Genomic DNA, 14,465 nt, shown 5'->3' on the forward strand with positions numbered 1-14,465 from the left:
TGCCTGTAATTCTGCCACTTTGGGAGGCTGAGGCAGGTGGATGGCTTGAGTTTGAGACCAGCCTGGGTAACATGGCAAAACCCCATCTCTACAAAAAAAAAAAAAAAAACAAACCCTCTTAACTGGTTGTGGTGGCACATTCCTGTAATCCCAGCTACTTGAGGGGGTTGAGGTGCAAGGATTGCTTGAGCCTGGGATATTGAGGCTACAGTGAGCTGTGATTGTGCCACTGTGCTCCAGCGTGGGTGACAAAGTGAGACCCTGTCTCAAAAAAAACAACAAAAAAATGGGGTTCAGGGAGCTTCTAGGTTGGTGAACACATTGATTTTCTAGGAGGTTGGCACTCCTAAAGAGGGCATGGAAGCTCTGTTCTCCCTCTTCCTATACCTTGCCCTATGCATCTGTTCCATTGGTCTGTTCCTGAGTTACATATAGTAAATAAAGTGTTTTTTTTTTAATTGTAGGAGTCATTCTAGTGAATTAAGTAACCTGAGGAGTTTAGGGGAACCCCCAAATCTATAGCTGGTTGTTTCAGAAATATGGGTTGCCCCTGGGACTTGTGAGTTACATCTGAAGTGAGGGCAGCCTTGTGGGACCCCTTAACTTGTGGGATCCCACTAATTTTGGATGGTGTCAGAATTTAACTGAATTGTTGGATACCCACTTGGTGTTGAAGAATTGGTGTGGAAACCTTCAGACATTTGGTGTCAGAAGTGGTGTTAGAAAAAAAGACCTCATAATTGGTGTCAGGAATGAGATTTGCTAGAGCATCTCATGAAACTCAGGAAAGTGTTTTATTTACTATTACCAGTTTATTATAAAAGATAAAACTGAGGAACAGTCAAGTGGAGGAGGTACTTAGAGCAAAGTTAGGGTGGAGGGTTGCAGAGCTTCCATACCCTCTCCAGGTGTGCCACTCATCTAGCACTTCCATGTGTTCACTAACCTGGGAACTCCCTAAGCCCTGTTTCAGGGATTTTTTTATGGAGGCCTCTTTACATAATGATTGATTACATCATTAGCCGTTGGTGATTGAGCTTAATCTCCAGCTCCTCTCACTCCGCGAAGGTGTGGGTAGGGCACTGAAAGTTCTAACCCTCTCATCATGGCTTGATGTTTCTGGTGACCAGCCCCTATCCTGGATCTATCTAGGGGCCCTCTGAGAGTCACTTCATTAGCATAAACTCAGGTTTGGTTGAGAAGGGCATGTTAGGAATAACGAAAGACACTCTATCACTCAGGAAATTCTGAGAGTTTTAGGAGCTTTGGGCCAGGAACCCGGAATAAAAACGACCAAGTATTTTTTTTATACACAGGTGGCTTTTTTTTGGGTTTTTGTTTTGTTGCATTTTCAATTCTCCCAGCACCATTTGTCAAAAAGACCAACTTTTCCCCCATTAAATTATTTTGGGACCTGTCTAAAATATCAGTTGACAGTATATGTGTGAGTTATGTCAGGATTCTCTGGGTTTTTTTTTTTTTTTTTTTTGAGATGGAGTCTCACTCTGTCGCCCAGGCTGGAGTGCAGTGACACAATCTTGGCTCACTGCAAGCTCTGCCTCCCGAATAGCTGGGACTACAGGCGCTAGCCACCATGCCCAGCTAATTTTTTGTATTTTTAGTAGAGACGGGGTTTCACCCTGTTAGCCAGGATGGTCTCGATCTCCTGACCTCGTGATCCACCCGCCTCGGCCTCGCAAAGTGCTGGGATTACAGACTTGAGCCACCGCACCCGGCCTTCTCTGGGTATTTTTAATGCCAATAGCACACTGTCTCAGTTACCATGTTCAGGTCTTAGACGTGTTTGGTTAAATTTATTTCTAAGTTTTTCATATTTTTTGATGTTACTGTAAGTGGCATTTCTTCTTAATTTTACTCCCAATTTTTTATTGCTAGTATATTGCTAGTATATACAATTGATTTTTGTATATTGTCTTTGTATCCTGCAACCTTGTTAAATGCACTTTTTACTTCTAGGACTCTTTTGTAGATGCTCTGGGGTTTTCTACAAATGTAGTCAAGTCATTTGTGAATAAAGATAGTTTTACTTCTTCCTTTCCTATCTGTTCACCTTTTATTTTTTTTCTTATATCCATTACATTTTCATTATAGAGTTGACTAAAAGCAGTGTGAGTGTTCATCTTTGTCTTTTCTCAGTCTTACGGGGAAGGCATCCAGTCTTTTACTACTAAGTATGACGTTAGCTGTAGTTTTTTCACAGATGCAGTTTATCAGAGTGAAAAGTTTCTTTTTATTTGTAGTTTGCTGAGGCTTTTTTTTTTTTTTTCATGAACATGTATTGCATTTTGTCAAATCTCTTTTTGGCATCTATTAAGATTCTCAGAGAGGCTGAGGCAGGAGAATGGCGTGAACCTGGGAGGCGGAGCTTGCAGTGAGCCCAGATCGCGCCACTGCACTCCAACCTGGGTGACAGAGCGAGACTCCGACTCAAAAAAAAAAAAAAAAGATTCTCATATTATTTTTCAGCCTGTCAATATGGTGAATGATTGATTATCAATTATTAACAATTGTGTATTCCTGGAACGGACCTCTCTTGATCATTAATCCTTTTTATATACTGCTGGATTTGATTTGCTTAAGTTTTTTAGGATTTTGTAACTGTTCATAAGGGAAATTGGTTTGCCTTCTTTTCTTGTAAGGTCTATAGTTCTGGTATCAGGATAGTGCTGGTCTCATAAAATGAATTGGGAAATGTTCCTTCCTTCTATTTCCTTGAACAAGTTTGCATAGTTGTCATTATTTCTTACTTAATTGTTTGGTAAAATTCACCAACGAAGTCATTTGGTCTAGGAAGTTTCTTTGTGGGAAGATTTTTAACTATGAATTTGATATCTTTAATAAATACAGGGCTACTTGAGTTACTTCTGTTTGAAAAGTCAAATTCTGTAACATATTTGAAGAGATTTATTCTGAGCCAAATATGAGTGACCAGCCCCAGGAGATGATGAGAATGTGTGCCCAAGGTGTTCAGTCTACAGCTTGGTTTTATACATTTTAGGGAGACATAAGACATCAATCAATACATGTAAGATGTACGTTGGTTCAGTCTGGAAAGGTGGGACAACTGGAAGCAGTGAGGGATAGGGGGCCTTCCAGGTTATAGGTAGATTCAGTGATGTTCTGATTGGCAATTGGTTGAAAGAATTTATCTAAAGACCTGGAATCGGTAGAAGGCAGTGTCTTAGTTGTGGAGACCAAGGTTCTTTTTTTTTTTTTTTTTTTTTTGAGACGGAGTCTCGCTCTGTCACCCAGGCTGGAGTGCAGTGGCGCGATCTCTGCTCACTGCAAGCTCCGCCTCCCGGGTTCACGCCATTCTCCTGCCTCAGCCTCTCCGAGTAGCTGGGACTACAGGCGCCCGCCACCACGCCCGGCTAATTTTTTGTATTTTTAGTAGAGACGGGGTTTCACTGTGGTCTCGATCTCCTGACCTCGTGATCCACCCGCCTCGGCCTCCCAAGGTTCTTATTATGCAAATGAAGCCTTCAGGTGGGAAGCTTCAGAGAAAATAGATTGTAAATATTTCTTGTCAGACTTAAAGGGCCTGTTCTGTCAGTCTGCAGGTCCTGTGTTGACGTTAATGCTGGTCATCTGTGCCTGAATTCCAAAGGGAGGAGAGTATAATGAAGAATGTCCTACTCCCACTCTCACTTTCCATCATGGCCTGAACTAGTTTCTCATGTTAGCTTTGGGTTGCCCTTGGTGGAGGGGAGGGTCCATCAGTCAGTTGGGGAACTCAGAATTTTATTTTTGGTTTACATTTCTTTTTGAGTGAGTTTTGGTAATTTGTGTCTTTTAAGTTGAGTGAGTTTTGGTAATTTGTGTTTTATCTAAGTTTTCAAATTAATTGCCATAAAATTTTTCATATTATTCCTTATCCTTTTACTACATTGAATCTGTAATGATATCTGATCGATTATTTATTTATTTATTTATTTATTTTGAGACAGGGTCTTGCTCCGTCACCCAGGCTGGAGTGCCGTGGCGTAATCTCAGCTCACTGCAACCTCCGCCTCCCGAGTAGCTGGGATTACAGGCATGCACCACCACACCTGGCTAATTTTTGTATTTTTAATAGAGATGGGGTTTCACCATGTTGGCCAGGATGGTCTTGAACTCCTGGCCTCAAGGCCGCCTGCCTCAGCCTCCCAAAGTGTTGGGATTATAGGTGTGAGCCACTGTGCCTGGCCGATGTCTGATTATTTATTTTCGATGTTGATACATTGTGTCTTTTTTCTTAAATGCTAGCAAAACATTAGTCACTTTTGTTTATCTTTTCAAGTAAGTGGCTTTTGGTTTCATTTTTTTTATTTTGCTTTTCTTTCTATTTCATTGATTACTTCATTATTTTCTTCTCTCTGTTTGCCTTGGGTTTAATTTACTCTTTTTTTCTAGCTTCCTAAGGTGGAAGTTTAGATAATTGATTTGAGGCCCTTCATTTCTTATAGTTGACCCTTGAGCAACATGAGAGGTTAGGAGAGATGACACTACCAACCCGCACCCCTGCCCCCACCCCTCACAGGTGGAAATCCTCCTATAACTTGACTCCTCAAAAACTGAACTACTAATAGTCTACTGTTGACTGGAGGCCTCACTGGTAACATAAAGGGTTGAATAATAAACATTTTGTGTTATGTATTATATGCTGTATTCTTATAGTAAAGTAAGCTAAAGAAAAGAAAATGTTACTAAGAAAATCATAAGGAGGAGAAAATACATTTACTATCAATGGAAGTGGGTCATCACACAGGTTATCCTTGTCATCTTCATGTTCAGTAGGTTAAGGAGAAAGAGGAGGGGTTGTCTTGCTGTCTCAAAGGGGTGGCAGAGGTGGAAGAAAATCTGTGTACAAGTAGACCTGATGTTGTTCAAAGGTCAGCTGCACTTAAATTTTAATGTTTTCATTTGAGCACATCAGAGATGCCGTTAAAAATGACTCAGAGTACTCGTGCCCTTTCTGTGTAAGTAATGATTGATTGGTTGTTGCTAATTCATTTCTGACTCTAATTCCATTTTTTAAAAAGCCTACCTGTATAATGTTTTAGGATCTGTAGAGATTTTCTTTTTAAGGAATAGGAAATGTATATTACTAATAACCTGCTGACTAATCTGCTTCCACTCTTGCCCTTTCCCCACACGAAGCCCAAATGATCTTAAAAAAGTTAATGGATCACATCACTCTGCTATTTCAGACACTCTTCAGAAATAAACTTTGTGAGGCAGAAATGACCCCCAAAGCTGTCCACGTCCTAATGCTGGAACCTTACATGGAAATGGGAACTTTGCAGATGTGAGGAAGGTGAAGATCTTAAGATGGGGAGATTTTCCTGATGTATCCACTGGGCCCAATGTAAAGACAAGGGTTCATACAAGAGGGAGGCAGGAGGATTCTGAGCAGGAGAAATGACAACAGGAAGCAGAAGTTGGAGAGAATCAAGGAAGGGGCCATGAGCCAAGGACTGTGGACAGCCCCTAGAAGCTGGGAAAGGCAAGGGAGCTCATCTTTCCTAGTGCCTCCAGAAGGAATGCAGCCTTGCCAACCCATTTTAGACTTCTGACCTAGAATTGTCAGGTAATCCCTTTAAGCTTGTAGTTATTTGCCCAGCAGCACCAGGAAACTGATACCAAGTGTGTCAGGTCTCGCCTACTCTGGCCACATTGCCTTTTCCCACCCATTTCCCACTGCCTTTCTTACTCTCTCTGCTTGACAAAGCTCATTCTTCTCTCCAACTCATTGTACTCAGTGTTCTCTTTGTGTTCAGAAAGGCCTCTGCTCTAATGTCATCTTAGATAGCTGTTCCCTCATCACTTAAACCAAAGCAGGTCTCCCTACTTCCCCCAGCCTCCATCACATTTTTCTATTTTAGCTTCATCTCTGAACGTTTCTGTTCCTGAATTTATTTTTTACTTATTGATTATCAGTCAGCCTCCCCCGCAGATAAGCTCCTTTCCTCGGCATTAGGGCAGAGGCCTATTGCCAGAACAGTGCCTGGCCCATAGAAGGTGCTTAGCAAATAGTTCATGGGATGACTGTGAACCATTTTGGTCATTGAGGAAGTAACATTGGCAAAATGTCATGGTTAAATAAAACAGGCTTTGATACAGAGCATGTGTAGGTGGCTCATGTGGTTAAGAAGGGTGATTTGTTCTTGAGATATTGTCAATCTTATAAATAGAAGGTTGTATCTAGGGTACCAGTAAATTTAACCAGTAGAGATTAAAACATTAGCTTTATGACTTACCGTTAAACCTATTTCAAAGATATGGCTTTGATGTGTTCCCAGATGGACTTCAAGTTCTGTCTCCCACCTGCTACCACAAGGGATGTCTTGGAGGAACACAGCTGCCTCTGTTGGGGTGAGCAGAGAATGGGCCCCCCAGTGGGTGTGCAGCTGGTCAGAGAGCCTAGGCTGTTCTCTCTCAGTCCCCTTTCTCCAAGGCTGCCCAGTTATGTGGTGAGGTGAGTATTGTCGGCAGTGGGAGGCTGGAAGGGGTCCTTCCTGCAGGAGACCCCTCTTGCATGAGGCCATGGGAGTGGAATTCAGCTCTAGAACTTTGGTTAGCTTGAGTAGAGCTCCAGCAGCTAGAAAGGGAGACTTGAAAAAATTAGAAAAAATTAGATTTTTGTCAGTCTGCTTCTGGAAATTGATAGTAGTAGTTTGCCTTCTGAGGGCTTTCTCTGGGAACTGGCATTAGTCTAGACGGAGGTTAGTACATTTTGTGTGTAAAAGGCCAGATATTTTAGGCTTTGTGTGCCTCTTAACAATTTTTGTCACATATTCTTTGTTTTATCTTTACAATCCTTAGAAAAGATATAAAAGCTGGGTGCAGACTGGCCTGCAGGCTGTTTTTTGCTGTCTTCTGGTTCACACTCCAGTTTTCTCTGTTTGTTCCAGCTGGAGGAGCTGGGGTCAGTCACACTGGGCTTTGCAGGAAGAAGCTGGAGAGGCCTGGCCATGGAGGCTGTTTTTCTTGACATAAAAATAAAAATGTTCATTTTTTCTTGTGTGCTTGGTGAGTGATCTGGAAACAGTTGTACAATTCATAGTTTGAGAAGTATTTTGTTCAGTGATAGTGTCATTTGGGTGAATGTTAGATTTGAAGGCCACTACCAATTAGGATGATCTTGAGGTTTATGGTTCTTAAAAACTCCCTGAGTTGAAGTTTCATTTGAATAATGTATTGCTTTTTGAGGTAAAATAAGGTTGAAAGAGATGGAGGTAGTCAATATTTTTACATTCTCTAAAAAAGGCAACAGGATTAATACCAGTATTATTTACTCATTAAATTTTATATTAATGGATACTATGTTTGTTACCTTTTTGTGACTGTAAACATTTGGTAATTTTTTTACTCTTGAATTATGTGAAATACCTGTCAATTGGTTTTGTTTTGTGACAGATAGGACACATGCCTATTAGGTGTCTTTCTTATTCAGTGTGGTTTTGCTGCAGAAGGTAGTTACTGTCCTGGAGGATCAGTCCAGCAAGACATAGGTGTTCACAAGTTCTCTCTATTCCTGCTGGTCATAGCATGAATGCCTTTCAGCTCAGTGTAATCTCTAGGATTTGTTCATTTCATAGCTCCCCGGTTGTATTTTCTTTCTCTAGTAATTTTCTGTGAATCAGGAGTTTACTGTTCAGCCTAAGCATTAGGGAACCCTAGTGCAGATTACTGGAGCTCTTCCTCTGAGAGGTTACCACACCTTTCCATTTATCTGCCCTGCAAATTCCAGCCACCTCAGCCTCCCTGCACTCTGATCTCAGATCAGCAAGACCACAGTGCTTTGTTGGGGTACCCCTGCCTTGCACCAGTCTGTCAGGTGTCTTCAGGAAGAAAACAGGGACAGTCACAGGTTCCCAGACGGTAGTCTTTTACTGCCTGTTGATCAATAGCTGAGCCATTTCATATATTTTGAGGGAGGGGATCCAGTACCAGTTACTCCATTGCAGCCACAGGTGCAAGTTCTTAGTTCCCATTCGTGGGGAATGGTATTGAGGAACCAAGATCTGGGTACAACATGTGCACACTGTTATATGGGTGTCTTTGCTTCTCAAGACAGACCTAAGAAATAAGTAGATAAATTACATTACATATTCACACACACATTTTTACAACCATTTCTGTACTTACATGTTGAAAACCATGAGTTTATATTGTTAACTCCATTTCCAGTTTATCAGCACAGGGTTCATTCTTACCTTCTCCCTTTCCATATTTGTAGTACCTGCAGTATATTGACTCATTTGCTCAATCCTGTAACATACTGAAAGTAGTTTCAGAGTTGCTGATCCATACCACTGTGGTAAACATACCTTTTATCCAGAGCTTATTACCTATTGACAGTACAGTCCCTGACTTACAATGGTTTGACTTACCGATTTTTCGATTTACGATGATGCAGAAGTGATACACATTCAGTAGAAATTGTAACCCCATTTTAAGTTGAGGAGCATCTGTAAAATGCATTTTCCAGTTGTGATATTTTCAACATCCCATGAGTTTATTGGGATATAACCCCATTGCAAGTCAAGGAGTAGCTGTACTTTATATCTTTGGACTGAAGGTATGTAATACTGTAATATACAATACTAAACATATTGTGTGAAGAGTTACTTAGGTTATTTCTTTATTGTGGTTGTGTTTTATTCATTAGAGGTAACGTTAGGTTTCCTCACTCCTATTTATTTTGATATATAAAATATTAATATGGTTTCAGAAGTCTAAACTATACCAAGAGATACAATCATAGAAGTATCAGTACCCACTTCCTCCCTCTAATCTCTTCCCTCCAGTTCCCACCCTTGAGGGTGTTAGTGAGTCTCGTTAGTTTCTAGATTATCCTTCATGTTTCTTTCTGCAAAATTAAGGCTATACCTATTTGTTCAACTATTTCCAATCTTTCTTAATGCTAGTAGCATTTTCTTGCACTTTACTTTTTGCAGTTAACAATATCTCTTCCCAGCACTTTGGGAGGCCCGGGTGGGTGGATCACCTGAGGTCAGGAGTTGGAGACCAGCCTGGCCAACATGATGAAACCTCATCTCTACTAAAAATACAAAAATTAGCCGGGCGTGGTGGTGGGCACCTGTAATCTCAGCTACTTGGGAGGCTGAGGCAGGAGAATTGCTGGAACCTGGGAGGCGGAGGTTGCAGTGAGCCAAGATTGCGCCGTTGCACTCCACCCTAGGCCAACAACAGTGAGACTCTGTCCCCCCCGCCAAAAAAAAAGTACCTCCTAGAAATCAGTCTCTGTTAGTTCATTGAAATGTAGTGATGGCTGGAAGTGTATGAGGGATCTATGAGACTTTTTCACAATGGAGGTGTTACTATAGTTTGCATGCTGATGAAACTAATCTGATTCTATTGAAGAGGGAGAGGTGTCATCATGTTTCAGAAAGAAGCCTCGAAGTAGGCCTTCAAGAGAGGCTGAGATGCTGGACAGAAATGGAGGGTTTTGGTTTTGGTTAGTGAAAGGACACTTCACTTTGAGGAAAAGTGACGTCTGATTTATTAGAGCCTTGAATTCTTATAGAAATCCTGTAGCAGAATAGTCCTTTTCATCAAATGGGCAGGTAAAATTTTACTGGTTGAGTTTCCAAGATAGAAATTTTCTATTTAATTGGAGTGAAAGATGGGTGCAGGTTCTGGATGAGGAGATAAGTGAAAGCACTTACAAGTTGGTATTCTTATTGAGGATCTAGTGCTCTAGAAGCTGTGACAGTAGTCGTACCAAGAAGGTCATGCTCCTTAATCTCACTTGATCCTCTCCAAACCTTAACTAGAAACTTTCTGTAATCATTAGAGCTAACTTGATATCTCCACCAATCAATTCCTTCCCTTAAGAACAGATGTGGACTGAAGCAGAACCAATTTGTAATCATTTCTAATACATCATCTAGTTAGATAATGAGCTCTCAGCTCCATCTAACAAAGCATTTTCGCAAATTGAGTTAAACTATGAGCCTGTTAGGGTTGTCTGAATCCAGTCATTTTGAATTTTTCTGAAATTCCTATAGTTTACTCTGTTTGCCAGCTTTATATATGGGTTGGTGGCCTAAAACTTCAGTTCTGGGCCCCATATCCATGCATGACTCTGTTGAAAGAAAGAGAATACTCTGCTGCAATCCAAGCTGGAGCCCTTCAATTGACCTTAATTTGATTGCTTAGGGGAATGGACCATGCTGGTTAGCTCAAGCTAACCATAGTCCACTCCTGGATATGGGGGTAGATTCGTCTTCTTCCGAAGTATATGGACTGTGGGGAGTTGGGAGGGCAGACACCAGAACAAAAATAAGGCTGCCATCAGGAAATGGGAGGAGGGAAGTTGGAGAGGATGTTAAGGTAGATGGTTAGTATTCATACGTCTTAAGCATTTCTACTGTAAACTCTGTTCATCAGTTCTCAACTACAAAGAAAACACATGAATTTCATTAATTAATTCATGTATGTAATATTTTTTAGAGGGAGCCTGCCATGTGTTGGGTACTGTTCTAGGATCTGAGGATATAGCAGTAAATAACAGAGAAATAATCTCTGCTCTGTGGGCAATGGGGAGGGACCATCCCATTTTGCCAAGAGGATGTGCGATAGTATTGTTGGATCTCATGTGATGTTTATATGTGAACATTTACTTGATACAGCTTGTAAATGATGTGTTGAAGGCCCTTGTGTATACAAAGTTGAGAAGAAGGAAACAGATGGTATAGAAATGAAAGCAAGTCATTGGCTTGATCATTCTGACTGATGTTTATAAATCTAAAAATGAAAGTATATTGCAATTAGGGAGCAAAGAATATGGCTGTCCTCTTTAAATTAAGAGCCATCAGTGTTTTCAAAAACATTGCATTTCTACAATGCAAGTCTAAGAAGAACCAGAAGTAGTGATAGTAATGATGATCTGCTAGAGATGTATTTGAAACCTAGATTCAGCTTTTATAAACCTGTGCAATCCAGTTTCATTTCTTTTTTCTTTTTTTTTTTTTTTTTCTGGAGACCGAGCCTGTACGATCGAGGTTCATTTCTTTTTTTTTTGGAGACCGAGTCTTGCTGTGTCACCCAGGCTGGAGTGCAGTACAGTGGTGGAGTCACGGCTCACTACAACCTCTGCATCCCAGGTTCAAGTGATTCTCTTGCCTCAGCCTCCTGAGTAGCTAGGATTACAGGCGTGCACCACCATGCCCAGCTTATTTTTGTATTTTTAGTAGAGACAGGGTTTTGCCGTGTTAGCCAGGCTGGTCTCAAACTTGTGGCCTCAAGTGATCCACCCGCCTTGGCCTCCCAAAGTGTTGGGATTACAGGCGTAAGCCGCCGTGCCTGGCCAATCCAGGTTTATTTCTGTCTGTTAACAATTTCGTTCAAATGATGTGGCCTTTTTCAGGTGTGTTTGTGTATGTATGTGAGTATATATTTGTATATTTATAATACGTATGTGTTTGTAGGTGTGTGTGTGTATATACATATACATGTATATACTAGGAAAACAAAATAGCGATATGGATTTGTTACGTTTAAATTTTTACTAAAATTTCTAATAAAGTTGTTTTTTCACTATTATTTTTCTTTGAATTATTTGTAAATTGACCTAAATATGAAATAAAGATCTAAGGAGTCCATTGGCCCCAGCCGATAGAGTGTTGGTTACTTTTCCTGTTGACTGAGGGTTAATGTAATATACCTGTGTGGACATTCATCCACAGTGGTTGATGACTAGGCATTCGTTTCAAGCACACATGGACTATTTATGAAAATTAGCTGTCTGCTAGGCCATAAAACCTCCACAGATTTCAGAGGACACCTATCATCAGACCACATTCTGTCACCACAGGCAGTCAAGTTAGAAGTCATTAACAAAAAATGTAATTAGAAAAAGTCCCCTACATTGGGAAATTTAAGATAACTTCTAAATAACTTACAGCTCAACAAATGAATCTTAATGGAAATTAGAAAGCATTCAGAACTAAATGCTAACAAAAAATACTTTAAAAATTGTGTAATATAGCTAAGGTTGGACTTCAGGAAAGAAAAAAGGCTGAAAATGAATAAACTAAGCATGTTCCTTAAGTGAAAAAATAACTGCAGGATAACCCAAATAGGGTAGAAGAAAGGAAATGAAGTGAGCATAAACTAATGACATGGAAAACACATTAAGTATTAAGGGTAATAAAGCCCAGAGCTGGTTCTTTGAAAAGCCAAATAGTCAAACTTTTGGCAAGATTACTCATGAGTGAGGGAAAAAATACACAATATTCAGATTGGAAAAGGGAGCCATAGATATAAATTCCACAGAGATTAAACTGGTAAGATAATGTTAAGAATGACTGTGCCAGGCCGGGCGCGGTGGCTCACGCTTGTAATCCCAGCACTTTGGGAGGCCGAGGCGGGCGGATCACGAGGTCAGGAGATCGAGACCACGGTGAAACCCCGTCTCTACTAAAAATACAAAAAAATTAGCCGGGCGCGGTGGCGGGCGCCTGTAGTCCCAGCTACTCGGAGAGGCTGAGGCAGGAGAATGGCGTGAACCCGGGAGGCAGAGCTTGCAGTGAGCCGAGATTGCGCCACTGCACTCTAGCCTGGACGACAGAGCGAGACTCCGTCTCAAAAAAAAAAAAAAAAAAAAAAAAAAGAATGACTGTGCCAATAAAGTCAAGATTTTAAGTGGAATAGATAAATTACTAGAAAATCAAAATTAACCAAAACTGACTTAAGAAATAGAAAACTTTAGTAATACCAGAGCAATATGGAAATTGAAGCAGCAGTTAAAGATCTTTCCACACAGAAAGCACCTGGCCACAGTGACTTCAGAAGAATATTACACCTAAGCATTCATGCAGCAGTTAATTCCAATCTTTATATACTCTTTGAGAAAACAGAAAAAGAGTGTCTTTTCCAGCTCATTTTACGAAGCTAGGGTACCCCTGACAACCACCACGTAAGAGCAGCAGGAAAGGAAAACAGACTAGTTTCCTGGTCCTAGTTGGAGATATTCCAGGACTCAGGAGAATCCCCGCTTTATCCAGTTTGCTTGCAGGTTAAGATGTGGATTTAGCCACATGGAAATCATTGGTTATCTTGACCTGATTATTTGGCTTTATTGGAGAGAATAAAAGCCTATTTGGAGTGGGATCAAGAGACCAGGGTGTTCGAATTGGCAGCACATGTACAAAAATTGGAATGATTGAAATGATGACTTTAATCACTGCATAATAACCCCCTACAATTTTGTGAAGCATTTCATCTTTTACTTCTGAGAAAAATGCAACTTAAAATTACCATTTCTCATTCACTAGATTGCCACAATTTAATAAGTGTGTTAGGGTTCTCCAGATAAATAGTATCAATAGAATATAAAAGATTTATTGTGAGGAATTGGCTCACAGGATTATGGAACTGAAATGTCCCACAGTCTACATCTGCAAGCTGGAGACCCAGGAAAGCTGGTGATGTAATTCAGTCTGCGTCCAAAGGCCTGAGATTCATGGGAGCCAGTGTAAATCTAGTCCAAGGGCAGGAGAAGATGAGGTGAGATGTCCCAACTCTAGCAGTGGGGTGGAAAATAGAGGCCAGTTCCTTCCTCCTTCACCTTTTGTTCTATTGAGGCCCTCAGGGAATTGGATGATGGCTACCCACAAGGGAAGGGCTGCTGCTTTGCAGTTCATGAATTCAAATGCTAGTCTTCCAGAAGGACCCTTACTGACATACCAAGAAACTGTATTTTATCTGGGCACCCTGTGGCCCAGACAAGTAGACACATAAAGTGAGTCATCACAGCAAGTATGACAATGCTGTGTACTGGAGGCAGTGTGTGGATGTGCAGCCACTTTGCCAGGTCATATGTGCAGTTGCCATATGACCTGGCAACTGACTGCTGACTGATGGGACTTAAAAACAGAGATCCCCTGGCTGGGGCTGGGATGTTTCTAGGCCTTCAGGAGGTGCACAGATCTGTCTAATACATAAAGGATCTGTCTAATACATAACGTGTACCCTGTCATAAAACTTCAGGCTGAACTGGAGGTTCCAGTTCTCTTTCTCTTCGTAGTTGCCTCTTCCACAATGGAAAGTTATTCCTGATCTTTGCTTTGTTGCTCCAGGGAGGGGAAAAAAGCCTATGAATTGCCAAAAAAAGAGGCCTTTAAAATATTAATGTTGAGAATTTCAACTGGGATTCTTATTCTGGCAGTTTCTGGTTCTTTGCTTTCAACATAGTTTGAAGACAGTTTACTAGAATTGTTGGGAAATTGTTAAATGTTTCTTGATTACGATGTGATTTTTTCACCAGAGTGCTAAAGGAATGACATTGCTGTAGTAAACATCTTCCTTGTTTATGTGAAAAGGTTTTCTCAGCATGAGTAAAATTGACGGTAAATCCTGCCTCACTCTAGCAGTAAATAATACTCATTCATGAATATATGAAATAATGAGAGGAGGGAAGGTAGTCCCATCTA

The 14,465-nt window shown here is 40.8% G+C and overlaps 1 protein-coding gene and 1 long non-coding RNA gene across 9 annotated transcripts in view; both read left to right on the plus strand.

Annotated features, from left to right (window-relative positions):
* Window positions 1–14,465, plus strand: part of AUH (AU RNA binding methylglutaconyl-CoA hydratase) — a 153,283-nt gene that overhangs the window by 17,549 nt on the left and 121,269 nt on the right. The gene's annotated exons all lie outside the window — the stretch shown is intronic.
* Window positions 101–12,372, plus strand: LOC134736200 (uncharacterized). The gene is made up of 3 exons (XR_010120035.1): window positions 101–3,220; window positions 3,480–5,590; window positions 6,303–12,372. It is a non-coding gene; the product is annotated as an uncharacterized lncRNA (long non-coding RNA).

Source organism: Symphalangus syndactylus, chromosome 3 (genome assembly GCF_028878055.3).
Source record: "Symphalangus syndactylus isolate Jambi chromosome 3, NHGRI_mSymSyn1-v2.1_pri, whole genome shotgun sequence".
Taxonomy (NCBI): Eukaryota; Metazoa; Chordata; class Mammalia; order Primates; family Hylobatidae; genus Symphalangus; species Symphalangus syndactylus.